Below are 18,809 nucleotides of genomic sequence, written 5' to 3'. Positions count from 1 at the left end.
CATAAATCTCTGCACCAGAAATAAAAACCAGCTACGTATTCAGGACCAAATGTTTCTAATGTAATGTTTTTAATGTCAGCAATAAACTATAGTTTATAGTACTGCGCCATTCTACAGAGAAGGCATATTACATGCTATCGAGGAAGGTCGAATATTGTTGCCCTTTAGACGTCCCAGTGACCTACAAACTCAGCCAATCTCAAAATGCACCTGGGAATTTGTATCAATTACATAACCATAGTACTGCCTGTGTGTTCTGTGTACAGTAGAATGAACAGAGAATGGGAAGCAAAAAGTCATGATACAAAAGATTTCTTTTTCTATTAGAAGTATAATCAACTTCTCACAATGCCCTATGATTATTACCGAATATAGAAAACAGAGATATCCCTTTTCTTTAAAAGTCTAGTGAAATGTGACCATCTTATTTTAAGTTCAATGTAGCCCAATTACCCAGTTACAATGGTTATCACAGTGGAAAAAAATCTCACAAAAATCTGCCACACTCTGTCAATATCCTCCACCAATTATCCAGAACTTGTTTTTGAAATTCAACAAAATGTTGTCCTATTTTTTGTCATTCCACGCATTGGGCAAACTAACCAAATGGTGTTGCATTTCTGTACGCTCGATAAATGGGTACGAACGCACCGAAATCATCACTTAAGTGACAATTTAATGCGGCTAGAAACATTTCATTCTCTAAGTTTCCCGTCGGTTGTGTAGGTGTGTGTGTGTGTGTGTGCACACGTGTCTGCCCACGCTGACAGGGGATTTGCGTGTGCACATATGTCATTTGTCGAACAGCATCACATAACAGCAAACACGTTTCCAAACACTTTTTCCCAAAGTGATGTGTCCCCTTTCTCTCCGGGTGTGGCTGTTGATGTCTGTCATGTGTGCACATAGATTTACAGATGTATCATCACGTGATTTTTCAGGAATTGTTTCTTTTAGCCATTTTCCCATTTGTGAAGATCAGTTCATTCACAACTATGAAGGACACATGGACACAACCAAGGCGGGGGCGGGATCAGGGGAGGGAGGTGGGGATGGCTGGGGTAGCGGGGAGAGGAAGGGAGAAAGTACAGACAGCTGTACTTGGACAACAATACGATCAGATAAAAAGAAGTAACACTGGTAAAAATTTTAAAACAGAAAATGAGCTCCTGGACAGTGGGAGCATGTGATTTGCAGTGCCTCGTGCCACGTGTGATCAGGGGGCCGGCAGGAACGCACTCACCCGCTGTGTCGGTCCATGGCGAGGACCCTTGTGCTAGTCCACGTGTTAAATAACAACAAAGTGTAACTTTCGTATGGGACTGAATAAGACTACTCCTACACTTTAACACATTTTTCACACCCCAGTAGATGTTCCTGGCACCCCTGGGTCACCTGCATCTCTCTTTGCAGACCTCTGATGTGAGTAAATCCCCCCAGCTCACATGAGAAGTCAGACCTAATTTCTTAGGGGCAATACCTCAATATAGGTAAACAAATTGGTTCTGGTTTCCTCATGGAGAAATGTAAAGAATTGAAAATAACACTAATGTGAAGGACTAAAAGAATAATAAACTCCATAAAAAAATTAAAATGATAGCCGTGGCTGGTGTAGCTCAGTGGATTGAGCGCAGGCCTGCGAACCAGACGATCACGATTCGATTCCCAGTCAGGGCACATGCCTGGGTTGCAGGCCAGTTCCCGGCAGGGTACGCATAAGAGGCAACCATACATTGATATTTCTCTCCCTCTCTCCTTCCCTTCCCCTCTGAAGATAAATAAATAAAATCTTTAAAAATGTAAAATGAAAATAAAAATGATAATGTGAAATATTTTATAATGTGAACATTTATAATAATGTGAAACCAGTAAGGTAAAGACTTTAAAAATACTAATGTATAGCAGAAGTGAGCCAAAGCATGATTTTCTTACTTCTCAAAATGTGTATTTCTTGCTGACATTTTTTCTGGTTTAGTTTTTAAAGATTTTACTTATTTACTTTTAGAAAGGGGAAGGGAAGGAGAAAGAGAAGGAGAGAAACATCAATGTGTGATTGCCTCTCACGCACCCCCTACTGGGGACCTGGCCCACAACCCAGTCCTGTGCCCGGACTGGGAATCGAACCCATGACCCTTTGGTTCGCAGGCTGGCACTCAATCCACTGAGCCACACTAGCCGGGCCTTTTCTGGGTTCTGACAAATAGCAAATATAAAGTAAAGACCAGAACACAAAAAAAGATCCCCGATTCCACAAATACTTTATCAAAGATATTTTTTCCTTATAAAATACATCCATTCTTTCTGTTTAGCCTCCAAAAGCTAATGGGAAGCTACTTCTTAGTGAAGAGACAAATTTTATTCTAAAAGATTGATTTTTTTCACCAAATGTATCATACTATCAAAATGTTCATAAAATGAAAATGGAACAAAAAACTTGCACAACACCCCTGCCTTTGTTTAGCGTAAATCAGATTTTAAATAATGAGTCAAATGATTCAGGTTTTCAAAATCGTTTTAGCTGGGATCATAGACCGTTCATTTTCTCAGTCACTGATTGTCCTCCCCAGTATCACTGCTGTGACATGAACACTTTGATTCTCTCTCTTTTTTTTTTTCACTACAGTATTCTTCCAAGTATCAGAAATAAGAGGTTGCAATTCTTAATCCTGCAGTTGCCACTTGTAGCAAAATTATTATCATACCAGAAAAGATTAGAGCTTTGGTCAAATGCTAGCTAAGATTTATTCTCAAGTCCAAATCTAGGCAGTGCAATTTCGTCTCCGCTGGAGTTCCCAGCATGTGGAATGAAAGCAAAGCAGGAGAAATCTGTTCTCCATCAACATGAGGTTAATTTTTTTCCTAATTGATAGGGAGAAGGAAGTCTCATTTGGCCCATATTTCCTTCCAAATTAGAACATAACAACCCAGCATTATCACTTTTGGCAAGCTACCTTTTATTGGGTATGAAATAAGTAGGATGTCCCGGTATAGTCGTGTTTTCTGTAGCTTCTGAATTATAAATACAAATAAACATTTCAAAAAGTAATGTAGGTGTTTGGCTCCGTGGATGAATGGGCTGTTTGAAAAGCTTCGCGTTATGACACCTGCCTGGCCTTCCCTGTGATACGTATCCATTTAAATCTCCAGAACAGCAGAGAAAGATCCAATAACGTGAAACACACGCCACGTGTCCCCATGTTTACACGGAGAGTGATCCGTGACTGTCTGAGATCAGGGCACACGGGTACAGGCGTCTGGTATGATAGACGGTGTGTGCGGTCTGGAGTCAAGTAACCTGTGCGTGATTCACGTCACTAACGAGTAAAACGGGTAAAAACCCGTTGGTACCAGAAATTGCTAGAAGGGCATGATGCCAACTACATTCCTTTCACTGGATGGTTGTGTAGATTGTGCGTGTAAAGGGCTACACTTTCCCGTTCATTCAGCGAACCTTTACTGAGCACCCAGAGTCTGTCAGCAGGAGCCAGCTACAATTACAAATGCAGTACAGTTTCTGCCAGTACGTGGCTGCTCATCGCCTTGGCTGGTGTGACTCGATTGCTTGGAGTGTCGTCCAGTAATCCAAGGGTTGCAGGTTTGATTCCTGACCAGGGCACACACCTCAGTTGTGGGTTCGATCCCCAGTCATGGTGGATGCGATTCCTAGCCCCGTATAGGAGGCACGACAGATGCTTCTCTCTCGAATCCACATTTCTCTCTCTCTCTCTTCCTCTCTCTCTAAAGCAATGGGGAAAAAAGAGACCGTTCACTTGTCTTTATCCCTGCAGTTATAAAGGTAGTGGTCACAGAAGAAGAAGTAGATGACAACTTTCCGACTTTAGCAAAGGCAATGAGGGAAGCATTTATTGATGCATCGACAAACACCGACTGGATGGCTCCCAGGGAAACCGAAAGATAAATACGACATCATAGCCGCCCTGGAGGAATTTCTCAGGAAAGACTGGCAGGCAAGGGAGTCACAATACCCTCCCATGATAATAGCGGAAGACGTACAAGGTGTTTATGGAGCAAAAACATCTGAGGAGTCGATGTTAGAACACTCCTGTTGGGAGACACAGAACCTGCCTTGGCTTCAGAGACCCGCTTAGTGGGATGGTGGAGGGCTTTCTTCGGTCCTTCCTCTTGCGAATGACATGCACACGTGGTAAAAGATTTGAAAGAGAAATCCTGCTCTTGGAGCCTTGGTCACTGGGACGAATTTGCACGCCCCGCTCCAGCAGCCTGGGTCTGCGGGAAGGAAAGAGCGATCGGCCTGGTTGTGGGGATGGCGCGGGGAGGGTGTTCATGAGCCCCTGGGACACAGCTGCGTCCTCAAAGAGCTCTGACTTCTCCTCATCTTTCCATGTCTCAGTCACGGAAAACGGCCACGAAGACTCCCCGCGAGCTCTCTGAAATGCAGGGAAAGGAAGGGGACAGTTTTCACTGGGGTCCTCCACCAAGGGGGCCGCGGACCTCACGGTCCTGCACATGTAAATGAGTCGCAGAATAAACACGGCCTGAACACCTTTCCCACAGTGCGGTCTGAGCACGGTTCGCAGAGTGCTTCCCTCCCCTGCTCCCCGATGCTCTTACACTGGAACTGCCCGGAAGCTCGTTGTACACGCAGGCTTGAGAGAGCGCCCAAGAGATGGCCTTTCCAACAAGCCTCTGGTTAACGGTGGGGCTGCTAAGCTAGCGAGCACACGTTAGGAAGTTAGAAAGGAGTTTTAAAAAATGAAGAAAAAGGTCCTGTCCCTGCTGCTGTGGAGTGGACACTGTGAATGGTGTCACAGATAATAAATAAATCTCTGCAAAGCAGCGTGATGGGCACCATCCCGCAGGGATGCACACAATATCAGTAATTGTAAACATGTCCTTGGGGAGAGCCATTCCTATTTATAGACTTAAAAAAAAAAAAAAACCTAGTAAGGTTGTGCTTTGAGGCTTGCAAGTGGAAAGATTCTACTCCTTCAGTGGAGTTTCTTTAAGGATCTAAAAAACAATTCGTAGCATAAAACTTGATTAGAAGAAACAGGTTGGGGTCCCCGGGTAGGAGATGAAAAAAAATGGTGGCGTGCGGACTCAGGGTCAGAGCGAGAAAATGTTGCTAAAATTTTTGCCTTCGTTCTTGTGCATTTTCTGCCCCTCTCTTCACATTGATTGTTGCTGTAGGCCGATCTGGCTGATGACTTCTGAACTGAGAACCGCGGTTATTACTCATAAGCATCATTAGCAAGCAAGAAACCTGAATTCTCTGGGCTCTTTTTCGCAGGCTAACCTACTTTGAGAAATCGGTGGAGTTAGTGATCTGCAAAATTCCCACAAAATATGAACGGGAGGCTTTCTAATTGGGAGCTGTATTTTCCTCTCAGAATACGTTTTATTTTATGTTTATTATTTTATTTTACAGTTTTTATTTTTTAAGGTTTTATTTCCTTACTTTTAGAGAAAGGGGAAGGGAGAGGGAAAGAGAGGGAGAGGAACATTAATGTGTGGTTGTCTCATGCAACCCCTCCTGGGCACCAGGCCTGCAACCCAGGTACATGCCCTGACTGGGAATCGAACCAGTGACCCTTCGGTTTGCAGGCTGGCACTCAGCCCACTGAGCTACACCAGCCCAGGAAAAGTGTATTATATTTTAATTCCACTCTCTGGTTTGAATGCACCCATTCAAGGGGAAGTGAACAGGTGGGAACCTGGGAATCCAGGCAATCCGTGAGAACTCCTGAAGTGGAGAGAAGGTGGTGGGGACGGATCCTTTCTGGAGGAGGAAACCCTTCCTGGAAGTTCCAGGTGATAAATAAGAAGCATTTAATGAACTCACATTGATGGGGTCATGGAGAGGTGACAGGCATTCAGAACCAGTCGAGCGACCAGCAGGTCACGGCTGAGGGTGCCTCTTGGTCACCACAGGCACCGGTGGGCAATGGGCTCACCACTCCCCACACACCATCACGGAGGGAGGATAGACGTGCATGGGAATGGCGCCCTATGTCCACAGGGAAGTCAGACAAGTTCATTGTTAGCATTACGGGAAAGGTTTTATAGTGTCTGGGTGTGTAAACCCCTCCGTTAACATCAGGTGTGTGTTTCTCTGTGTCCGGGGTGTGAGCGTGTGACTGTAACTCTGCATGGGATTCCTTTCTTTTTTTTAAGAGTTTATTTATTTATAGAGATGGGGAGGGAGGGAGAAAGAGGGGGAGAGACACATCAATCAGTTGCCTCTTGTATGCTTCCCAACCAGGGACAAAACCCAAAACCCAGGTATGTGCCCTGACCAGGAATCGAATCCATGACCTTTTGCTTTATGGGAGGACAGCCACCTGAGCCACACTGGGCCGGGTATAACACACTAGTTTTGATCAATGCCACTCAGACGACTCCAGGTGAAAGGTAGTGTGGCTGTTGACCACTGAACTTTCTCCTCCTTCCACAAGGAAGGCAAACAAACACGAGGGGAACGTGAGCTTCATCATTTTCAAGATGAAAATACATGGCCCTTTGTTCAAAAAATGATTCAGAATTTTGAGACAGCTGCATGGTCCCCTCCCACGTGACTGCAGATGTCACACACCGGTGACGCTGGCCCCGTGGGAAAAATCGGATCTCCTATACCACGCCCCCCTTGCATTCTTATTATTTTGCTTGACTCAGAACACCTGCATCCATTCATTATTGAACATTCCCACAGTGCCCACAGTTCTTAAAAAATAACCTTCCTTTTCAAAATGTTGCCTTGCGTCAATCAGCAGTGGCTTAGAATGGTGTCACAGGTGGGCACCGTCCCCTCGAAGGCTACTCCCTTGCTTCACTCTGGTCCCTCCATTGCCTGAGCTTCTCCGCGTCCCCTGTCATCTAAGAAGAACATTCTGGAAAAGTCTAGATGCTTCTGGTCTTTACCAGATCAATGGTTTTTTCCTGCTTCAGTTCTCTTTCCTGTGAAATGGTGCAACCTTGAACCCTGTTCAAGCTCTTTTCTCTACCTTCAGCCTCAGGGAATGACAGATGCCGTACAACGTCTCCAAGCCAGGCCTGAAACCTCCTAGTTGCTCGTGAAAATCATATCTATGAAAAAATTAACCCCCAAATAACTGGTCAGTGATCACAGTGCGAAAAAAGGGAAAAAGACGTGCTTCTACCGTCTCTCTCAGAAGGCAGAGTTTGCCCCTCTGGAGCAAGGTCGTTATAAATGTTTCAAAGGAAACACAAGTTCGGGGATTTGCTTCCGTTCATGAAAAATCAAAGCCCTGGCAAGAGGGCGCAGGCAGGCAGGCGTCTGTTTGGCTTTAAATATGCAAATGTAAGGCCACACCCCTTGCCTTCCAAACTGAGTCGAGCTTCCAGTTGTAATCAGATCTTCACTATCTCATGAACTCGTTTTATTAACTTCTTTTTTCATTTTAGTTGGCCTACTATTTCATATTGGTTATATTGGTTTCAAGCGTACACTGTAGTGGTCCAGTATTGTTATACCTTCCAGTATGATGATCTCCCCATTGATTCTAGTAATCTTCGGTCACTGTGAAAACTTTTCACAATATTATTGACTATATTTCCTCGCCCCTTTCCTCCCATCCCCCACCCCCTCCCCTCTGCTAACCATCCCTCTTGCCTCTGTTTCTATGGATCTGTTTTTGTTTTGTTTTGTTTGTTTTGTTTTTAGATTCTGAGTAGAAGTGAAACCATATGGTATTTGTCTCACGTTTCCCATCAGTAATAAGTGGGAAGAGATGGCATGGAAGTTATCTATGAGAAATAGGAAGACATATGTAGTGTATAAAAGACATATTTATAACTAGGGCCTAATTCACTTTTTCTCCTAACTCAAGTAGAGAGATAATTCATCTACCCAGGCCCTTTCTTGCTAAGACCCTGCAGCCAGCCGGCCTCCCGCCATTGATTTTACAAACTGGTTTTGGCCAATTCTGCCAAGATTTGGAGCTTGGTGGGCATGCCTGGTGAGACCTGAAGGATTAATCGTATCCCTCAGATATCTGTCATTAAAAAAGAAAAACGCAAAAGCCATTCTCTGGGATTGGCTCTTTAAAAACTCGGTTGATTTCTGACCAAAAAACCAGGGCAAAAGTACCTTTTGCACCAAGTAGCAAGGAACACAGGTGTATCTACAGGGTTAAGGTAGTTACGTAGACAGATATATGCTTTAACGGAGTTGTGCTTTAAAATTACTTCTAATTTATCCACTTACCAGACATGGATGGAGGTAAAATGATCAGCTGTAATGTGCAGTAGAAAGATATATACTTTTTTAATTGTAGCCAAGAGGAAAAAAGCAGCGTGGAATAGCTTAATCGTTGCTAATTATAATATCACTGAGGTAATTACAATAGATTTTGATTGTCTCATTTTCACACCAGAGGAGAGCACAGTGCTGGCGTTTCTCTTAATACATATTTGTTTTTAGAGAAGAGCTGACAATTACGCTAATTGTAGTCACAGCATGAGACTTGGTTTTTAAAGAAAAATCCGTCTACATGTCACATGGTAAAAAAAAAAAAAGCACGCACCCTTTCTGTTTGGTTAGGTGCAAATTAAAGGCACATTAATTGCTTTGTTTATTGTGGGAAGAGATCTCTGCGTTATGGCGAAGCATGACCAGTTTTAAAGGAGCAAAACCCGTTTCAAAGTCCTCAGTGTGTCCTGAAGGTGTTTGTCTGCTTCAGTGGCGCATGTGGATAAACGCTTTGAAAGACTGGTCATCCACTTCACCCGGAGACCAGTGATGGGCAGAGGGGCCACTGGCACTGAGGAAGGTGAGGGAGAATCCTGAGAAGAAAACGCCCATGAGAGCTGGGTCTGTAGGTGCATCTGATTCCCCGGCTGCAGAAACCCATCTGGGTCCCACACGTATCTGTGAGCAGGGTGGCCCTGGCCGGAACTGGCCGACAAAGTGTCATAACCATGTGCCTCAGAAAGGCTGACCCTCAGCAGAGTAGAGGCGAGGAAACAGAGATGTGCAAGTTAAAACCATGAGGAGACATCACCTCACACTGGCCAGAATGGCCACCGTTGGTAAATCAACAAACAACAAGTGCTGGCGAGGCTGTGGAGGAAGGGGAACCCTTGTGTGCTGTTGGTGGGAATGCAGACTGGGGCAGCCACTGTGGGAAGCTCTATGGAGTTTCCTTGAGAAATTAAAAACAGAACTATTTTTTGACTCAGGGACCCCACTTCTGGGAACATATCCTAAGAATCCCGAAAAGACCCCTTCCAAAGAATATGTACAACCTATGTTCACTGCAGCATTATTTCCAATAGCCAAGACCTGGAAACTGCCCCAGTGCCCATCAGTACATGAGTGGATTAAAATGCTGTGGTACATTCACAAAGTGGAATATTATGCAGCAACAAAAAAGAAGGAACTCTTACCTTTTGTAAAAGCATGAAAAGACCTGGAGATTACTATGCTTAGTGAAATAAGCCAGTCTGAGAAAGACAAATACCATATGGTCGCACTTACATGTGGAATCTAATGAGCAAAATAAACTGATGAACAAAATACAGAGGTGCGGACACATGGAGCAGACTGACAGCTGTCAGAGGGGAGGGGGTTGAGGGGTGGAAGGTGGATGAAAGAAGGGGAAGAGATGAACCAAAGAACATATATGCATGACCCATGGACACCAGTGTGGGGGTGGCCAGCGGGAAGGAGGGGCTGGGGGGCAGGGTGATGGGGAAAATGGGGACATTTATAATAGTGGCAACAGTAAAAATAAAGAAAAAAAGATGCCAGATTTGCAAATGCTCTCAGTTTCCGGTCTGCGGGACAGTGGGTTCTTCTCCTTGCCCATGTGGAAGAGACCTTCATGGTCATCCTCTCCCTGGTAGTAAGAAAGCAGCCTGGAGAGTCAGCTTTTCCTTTCAGCTGAAACACCTATGCACCGACCCCTCCAGTGAGCTGTAACGGGACTGCTGTGTAGGGGACCGGTTTGTTTTGGTCTGACAAATGTGACTCAGCTCTGTATAGAAAACCTACAGAAGCGAAGTGGTGGGCAGGAGCCAGACCTTCACACCGAGTTTTCCCGTGGGAATCAGGCCTAGAAAATGCATACAGACTGTTTATGGCTTGCTCTTGCTAAAACTCCACCACCCTGGTCTAAAACAACAGATGTGTATTGTCTATCTTCAAGGTAATATCCAAAGCCTGTATGAACTTGCCCAAGGACAGAGCTAATCAGCTCATCGCCATCCCCCTCTGCATGTTATTTTCTTTTCCTTGATTGTACCTAAAATGTAGACAGTAGTATTCTATGTAATAGATAACAAATCTTTCTCTGATGTAAGATCCGAGAAAAACAATGAAAGTCTGTCTAGGGAAGGGTTGGGGTGCTCCCCTCTTCTTGAGGGAGTGGCCGAGGCATCCACAGGCACTCTCCCCTTGAGAGAGTAGCCGTGCCGTTCCCTTTTTCTCCACAGGATTGTTGTCTCCTGTGCATTTATTCTCGTCTTCAGTCATACCAGGTGGACTGTGCTGGCCAGAGTCTGCCACACCGCTGGCCCCTGAGGTCCCCACTCTCTAGCCATCTAACCCCCCATGGAAGATGGGGGACTGCTAGCCCCCCCAGGGTGCAAAAGGAGAATAGCACAGAACTGGGATGGGTGGCCCGAGAGCCACTAGGGTCACTCCAAGGCAGAACGTGTGACCGAGCTTAAGTGTGCTTTTGGCACACTTCATTGCGTCAAAAGCTATTTCCAGAGAAATCCACACCCGATGTCTTTGGAGTGGCCCCACAGGCAGGTGAACGAAGCCCTATAAAGTATTCAGATTGTCTGGTGCTACCCTGGAGCGTGCCAAGCACATCCACAAAGCGCTGTCCCCTGAAGAATCGTAGCATGGGGCTGCAGAGAGGTTTGGATAAAAAAATAATAATAATTTAAAACAGACACACTTCTAGACACAGTCTGGTGACATTTCTGACCTTCAAAAATTAATAGAGATGGAGAAGGTCCAGGAGGTCAGGGAAATCCTCCAGATCCCTAAGGTTTCCCGACAAATCAAGGCGCAGGGATGGATACTTGCATTATTTAAGATGCAGAAACATTTGCCAAATATAGTACGGAAACTATTAACGGTGGTTATTTCTGGGGAGTGAGTTAGGAGGAAGGAGTAGAAGAGAACTTACCTATTCCAAACGACTCCCTTTAACATTTTTTATTGATTGATTTTAGAGAGAGAGAGGAAGAGAGAGGGAGAGAAAAATATCGACTTGTTTTTCCAATTGTTTATGTATCCATTGCTTGCTTCTTATATGTGCCCTGACTGGGGTTCGAACCCACAACCTTGGTGTATTATTGGGACGCTCCCCATCCAGAGCTCAAATGATTCCCTTTCGTACTGTGTGAGTGTTCACTACTGTGGGCATATAGTACTTCTACGAAGATTTTTGCTTGTTTTTTATTTTAAGTTGGCATTGAATCATGAGCCTTTCCAAGTAATTAGTTATCTTCAAACGCAAGACTTTTCTTAGTTCACAGAATAATAATGTATAAATATGTCATACGTTATGCAATACCTTACTGTAATACCTCTAGAAAATTTCTTGATGTTTGCTGCCATAAATAAACGTGTGAGGAAAATTTCTTCGACTGTGGAACTCCGATCATGCCCGTAGAATTAATTCTGAGGAATACACTGATATCTAAAAGGCTCCCGGTAAACATTAACAATTGCACTCCAAAAAGATGAGAAGAATTTAAGGCCCAACCGAAAGAAGCTAATTTTGCTTTCTTCTCAACAACGCCAGGTGCTGGTTATGATAATTTTGTTGATATGAGCGGTCCATCAATCATAATTACTGAATTCTTCCCATACTCAAGACACTTAGCTAGGATCCAGTGATTTCTTACAGGCAGCCAATTAGATGATATCTACCACTTGACCGATGATCTGCTTGGGAATGTGGATAAAGAGTAACAAATAATTTAAGGCAGTATTTGATGAGCAGCAACAGCAAAAGATGTAAGTCTGTTAATGTGGTCAACAGGGGCTTTCTAAGCATGTGGTAAAGACCAGAAGGCACAAAAGGAAACAGCTGAGCCCTGACCTGTGTGGCTCAGTGGGTTGGGCATCGTCTCACAAAGCAAAAAGGTCACAGGTTCGATTCCCGGTCAAGGCACATGCCTGGGTTGCGGTTCCATCCTGCGGTCCAGGCACGTGCAAGAGGCAACCAATGTTTTTCTTCCTCTCCTTCTCCCTCCCTCCCCTTCTCTCTAAAAATAAATAAATAAAATCTTCAAAAAAAAAAAAAAGGAAACAGCTAATATCGTTGGCCTCCTTAAATTAAAATCGAACAAAGCAGACTTCTCTGCAGCACGACAAACAAAACCAAAATTGAAATACAAGCCACAGAATGGCATGATGTGTGGAACACATAACAATAAAAGGGGCAGAGAAGTCCAACAGGAAGATGGGTAAAGAGGCAATTGACGAGCAAAGAAATTCCCATGGCCAATGCGTGCCCAGAAGCGTTCAGAACAACCTCAGGGATAGCCGAACAAGGTAATACTACTTTTTGTTCATAATTGAGGCAAAGATTGAAAGCATTATTAAAACCCAGTGTTTAATTTTTATGCATGAAAACATGCACTTTCACTTAAAGGGCACACCACACAAATAGGACATGTAGAAAAAGCTTTTGCATAGGTCTGGGTTCTATGATTTGGAGACATCGAGTTGAAAGCGGTTCCACAGCTAGCGTCAATGATTGTAGAAAAAGCTTTTGCATAGGTCTGGGTTCTATGATTTGGAGACATCGAGTTGAAAGCGGTTCCACAGCTAGCGTCAATGATAATGTGCAAAGAACGATGCCTTTTTTGTCTTGAGTGGTGTGGCTCAGTGGATTGAGTACCGGCCTTCGAATGAAAGGGTCGCCGGTTCAATGCCCAGTCAGGCCATGCGCTTGGGCTGTGGGCCAGGTCCCCAGTAGGGGGCGTGCAAGTGCAACCACACATTGCTGTTTCTCTCCCTCTCTTTCTCCCTCCCTTCTCCTCTCTCTAAAAATAAATGAATAAAAATTAAAAAAAAAAGAACAATGCCTTTGTAACTTCAAACACAGCATGCGAAGGAAAATGTGGCTCTGAACCTTTACATAAACCGATTGGCTGAATTCAGTAACCGTGTGGTCTGTTTGTCTCCCCTCCATTGTGGGCCCTGCAGTGGAAGGCCTCTGAGTCTCCTGGTGGTGTTTCTGATACAAACGTCCTTTCCCAGGAGTTCGTCACTCCCTACGTGGGAGCCGGGACGTCCAAACTGTGAGACTCTGGCCATTGGTGCTACGGAAGTACAGTATTTGCACCACAGTTCTGTGTTTGCAAGGCACTCTCAGCTGACTGGAAATACCAAAGAAATATTACATGATTCTCTGAAACATAATTCTTAATCTTCCCAAATGCCACAGTAGGTATAAATATCGCGCATTTTCAAACCCAGGAAATGGTTAAAACGTGGATTGTACTGAGACTCTACAAAGAGCTTTAGCATAGCTCCTGTGTTTTCTGACAAGTCAGAAGCCTTCTACCTACGCTTTAGAGACCCTAGCTCAAGGTCGGGGAAAAACCAAAATGTGAGGAACACAAGAGGGAAAAAGTTTGCCTTGAATGTTGTCAACTTCCTTTCATATTTCAGGAAAATGCTACTTGTTATTCTCGACTACTTTCAGCAATAGAGAAGTGTATTTGCTTTCTATCTTAAAATAATTAGGTTTTGTCACACATATTAAAAAAAGTTATTTTCCTGGCCAGGTAGCTCATTTGGTTAGAGCATTGTCTTGATACGCCAAGGTTGCGGGTTCGATCCCTGGTCAGGGCACATCCAAGAATCAACCAATCAATGAATGCATAAATAAGTGGAACAACACATTGATGTTTCTCTCTCTCTCTCCTCTCAGATCAGTAAGTACAAATTAAAATTATTCTTATGTCTTATTCAGTATAATTCTACCTCCTAAAGTTCCTAGTTCACAAATATGAAGGTAGGGGAAATATCATATGTTTTTCAAACCCTTAAGCTATTTCAACTGAGGATTATTAAGTATACATTTTCTCTGTGTGGTTTTTATCTCTAAGCGGGGGTGGCTTCTCAAACTTTTTACTTTCTCATTTTTCCAATTTGCCCTATTGATTTTTCTCTTCTTCCTGGTCTGTGCAGCGTAGAAATGATACCTCCTTATGAAGATCTATGAAATCTTTTATGGGAAGAAATAATCAAGTTCTGTCAACTGATCACTCTTGTCTGTTCCTGAAAGACACATGGAATAAATTAGAGCTGGCTAACTGTGACCTTTTAAAAACCACAGTGGCTCTCCAAGGTCTAAGCATTAGATCCACCTCCTGCCAAAAGAAAGAGTTATGTGAGGGGAGCTCCTGTCCCATCGTCCATTTCATTTGTAATATTCATGCACAATAACCCCCTTAGCAGGTAAATAATTCAGGATTTAAAGGTACTCAGTGGACAAACAAACACTAGAAATTCAAAATGTTGCCATACCCCCTAAGTGGTGAATTATCCGATCTTGGTTATATTTCAAGGCTAAAGATAGGAGAATCAATCAAAAATGCAAAAAAAAAAACCCCAGCGAAAACCCCAGAATCTATTTGTAATAATGTACATTCTGGGAAGACTGGGGGTTGTGTGCAAAATTAGTATTTGACTTGACATACTGTACCATGTTACTAAATGTGCATCTAANGGTTGTGTGCAAAATTAGTATTTGACTTGACATACTGTACCATGTTACTAAATGTGCATCTAAGAGATTGTATTTGTGTAACTCATATAGTATCTTTGGAATTTGAGTAGGGTCTTCAAGGGGCCTGAGGAGCAAAGGAAAGGAAATTGCGTCTGAACTGGGGAGACTAGTATGAAGGTAGAGTTAGCCGGGGAAGGGAAGGGAAGTGATAAGTTAGCCCGATTGGAGCAACGAGCGGTGGTACAGAATGGGTGAGGCTAGACCGTAGACCTGGATAGGGTTTGGCTCAGCAGCATTAAAGGGCATTTGTGTCTCACTCAGAGGTCACCAAGATTGCTGTAACCTGAATGGCCGTGTGTCTCCCGAAAGTCACACATGAAACCTACTCCTGAATATGACAGTCATAGGAGATGGAACCTTTGGGAGGTGTCCAGGTCAGAAGGGTTGGGGCACCATGGATGGGAATAAAGGGGACCATCTCTGCACCAGGAAGTGGGCCCTCATCAAACCCTGAATCTGCTGTTGCCTTGATCTTGGACTCCCAGCCCCCCCAAACCGTAAGAAATCCACATGTGTTGTTGAAGGCACCCAGTCTCGGGTATTTTTGTTTTAGCAACCCTAGCAGACCAAGAATCCCATGGGAAAAATTGGTAAAGGATGTATTATTAAAAGACTCGGAGAGCGTGACATTTTCTCAGATCTCCATTCATTTTCCTGTTGCCTCTCAGTTTGGGGACACGGCATTGCTAAGAATTGGGGGGGACACCTATTTTATTCTCCACTTCTAGGGAGGCTGAGAAATTCTGAGAAACAGATGGATGTTTATCGTGTATTTCCGTGATTCCAGGGAGGTGGCGCCCTGACCTTGCGAGGTGATCAGTTGCATTTTCTGTAACATCTGCACAATTTAGAAATTCAGCTTGTGTTTAGCTGAAATTCACTCTTCAGTGGGCGTCCATCATTTCACTGAAATTGGGAGGCTGAGGGACAGAGTCTTTGCCAGAATGTGGTACCTGGAGAAACTGTACTTCTGTATTCGAGCCCCTAAACATCGGTGGTTGTTGTGTAGGAAGACACTTCTGTATGTAAATAACCATCATGGGGGGTTTTCCTCTTTTTCTATGTGGCTTTAAAGCTCATATAATTTAGAACAAGAACCTGTGATATTTCCATATTTCCAGGCCTTGAATACGTTTGCTGATCTCCCTGAAAATACTTCTGTGGAAGTATTGTTTTTCTGACAAAATGCCACTCAACTTCCAACAGTCCGTCCATTCTGATACCAACTCTTCTTTTTCCGGCAAAACCCTTTCTTCTGTTCCACTGTAAGTTGTGATGTACATCACAGTATGCATGGACATATATAAATGGCTGGGCTAGAATATTTCTGTAGACAGTGTCCTCTTGTCCTCATTCTCAGTTTAGAAGCCACCAAATTATTTTCCACAGACAAAACTCATCAGGTCCATTGTCTCCATTTATGTTTCTTTGGAATGCTTTACCCAATGTACACAAGGATAGCCCTTTTCAATTTCATTCTCTTTGGTACAGAATAGAAATATACCCAATTAAACAGGGACGGTATGGACAATGCTTTCCCCAAATCATGTTAAAACAAGGGATAGTCGAAGTTCAAAATGCAATTATCTACACTCTCTCAGCTCTCGATGTCCATTTGGTCAGTCTCACCTTGACTTTGTAGGGTAAATGCCAATGTCTCCTAACCCACCAGTTTTATTGTCAGTAAAGCTTTTGGTGCTCTGTTTGTTGAATATTTTGATTACCATCTTCAGCTGATATTGAACCAAAGAAAACCAAAGCTTCTGCAAAAATGTTATTATCTTTGTCCATCATTTATGTTTATTTATGAATGAATTTCTCTAAATCTCCAGCACTTGAAAATCCGAGTGATGGGGGCAGCAAAGGGAGAAAGATCATTCTGCCACAATGAAGGGCTGTGTTTTTCTGCCCTGGCTGGTGTGGCTCAGTGGATTGAGTGCCAGCCTCTGAACCAAAGGGTCGCTGGTTCGATTCCCAGTCAGACACATGTCTGGGTTTTAGGCCAGGTCTCCAGTGGGGGGCAACCACAAATTAAGGTTTGTCTCCCTCTCTTTCTCCCTCTCTTCCCCCTCTCTAAAAATAAATAAAAATCTTTTTTAAAAAGTGGTATTTTTTTTTTTAAATTCAACATCAATTCTGTCCCATACATAAAAATTGTAGTTTGGTTACTTTGTGTGCATGTAAAAATATTTATCAGCTGTAGGAATAATTGCTTCTATTTTTTGGTGCATTACAGCATTGCATTTCGATGAATTATGAGCTATGCATGTACCACAATCCATGTGATAAATATATTTCTGCATTGGAAAGTATCACTTTTATCACAACACTGCGTCACCCCCCAAAGTTATGTTTGTTCTATTACCCCTAAAGCCCCACAGAATGTATCTCCTATGTTGAACTTTTTAACTGAGTGACTATAACATTCATAACGGTGTCAGGTCTTGCATCTTGGGCAGAATATACTTCAACGGCTTCCTGTTGACTCTATACACTGGATGAAATTTCACCACTCCTGCAATTCACTGATTCTACTCAAAACATTCGATAACATTGATATAAAAATGGCCTGTCTGCGTTCTTGTGATTTTCCTGTGCTAACAGACCCGACACCTCAACAGCTCTCTCCTGGTATTTTGTATGTGCACAGGCGCCGTGGTGACAGTGCATTGATTCCAGTGAAAGCCACGTGTGATAGAAAGATCCGCAAACCTACGTTCTCTGGATGCCTTTGTTCCATCATATCAGGGCGCCGCCTTCTTCACCTGACTCCAGGCGCTGAGGCTGGATGCCGATGCCTTGCGAGCAGACTCGTGTCTACTGCTTCCCGTGCGCTCAGCGATACCCTCCTGGCCCTGATGGTGGATGACAGTTGTTGACATTGCGTCCAGTTCACCATTCGTCAATCCGTCATCAGGTTTCCAATGGAAATTCAGAACATGAACCTGATTTTTTATTGGATTAATCGGGGTGGCATTGGTTGATAAAAGTATACCGCTTACAGGCGTACAATTCTAGACAATGCGCCATCTGTATATTGTACTGTGTGTTCACCTCTGCAAGTCTCCTTCCATCACCATTTTGACTTTTTATTCCATGTCTACTTCCTGTTAGTGAAGTCACTGGCATTGAGCAAGTTTCTTGTTCAAAAGAGGGCACCATCAATCATAGAATAAAGGACCTGCTGTAAATTTACACCATATTATAAATGGCAAAAACCGTAGAGCCACGAGTAAATGACTCTCTCTATATTTTGTTGCACTAATTCTTAGCCTTTCTTATATATGTTTCATATGTAGCCCACTAACAATTGTCCAGGTTTTATAGAGAGCTAAGTAACGAGAGTTCTTGAGGCTTCATAAGTCAACGAAGAGCCGGCAGGCCAAGCAGCATTGGAGCGTCGGATGCGTCTCCCTTCAGCACCTGAGGTGGAAGGAATTAGCTGGCCCCAGATGCGCATGCCCAGTACACCACGGAGCCCCCTGCCCACCGTCCCTGAAAAGGAGGCGTTAGTTACGTTGTATCAAGAGAGGGTTATCCCTGGTGCCGCCACCCAGAGAGACGCGGATCCAAGTCATCTGGGGCATGTCCTGGACAGCAGGGGCTTCTAATGTGGAAGTACGATGGACCGATCACTGCCGGGGAGCTGCCAACAAGAGCAAAACGCACAGTGGTTCAGTCTTGGATGCTGCGGATCTCGTCATCACAGCCGTAAAACTCACCGAAATAGTGTCCCAATGTTCCCTGTACTTCTCTCCCGTCTCCTTTCATCCATGTCTCTGAGCTGGCCCCGCTGAGGATGTTTCCCTTACTCCAAATTCTCCCTTGGCCTGGATTCCAGGCTTTACAGGGTTTGGGTTGGGCCCACACCCCCTCCAAAGGGAACAGTGGGACCCCAGGAAGGGGAAGATAAAGACACAAACATTTTTTGTAAATGAAAAGAGAAACGACACCATCAAAGAGACCATTCAATAGCGCTAACATAATTTTTCCAGATAGAAACTTCATAAAGCAGTTTCTGTATTAGAATATTGGGAAGATAGA

The sequence above is a fragment of the Sturnira hondurensis genome, unplaced genomic scaffold, assembly GCF_014824575.4.
Source record: "Sturnira hondurensis isolate 20B ecotype Veracruz unplaced genomic scaffold, ASM1482457v3 Scaffold0007865, whole genome shotgun sequence".
In the NCBI taxonomy this organism is placed as follows: domain Eukaryota; kingdom Metazoa; phylum Chordata; class Mammalia; order Chiroptera; family Phyllostomidae; genus Sturnira; species Sturnira hondurensis.
This window is presented reverse-complemented; position numbering follows the sequence as displayed.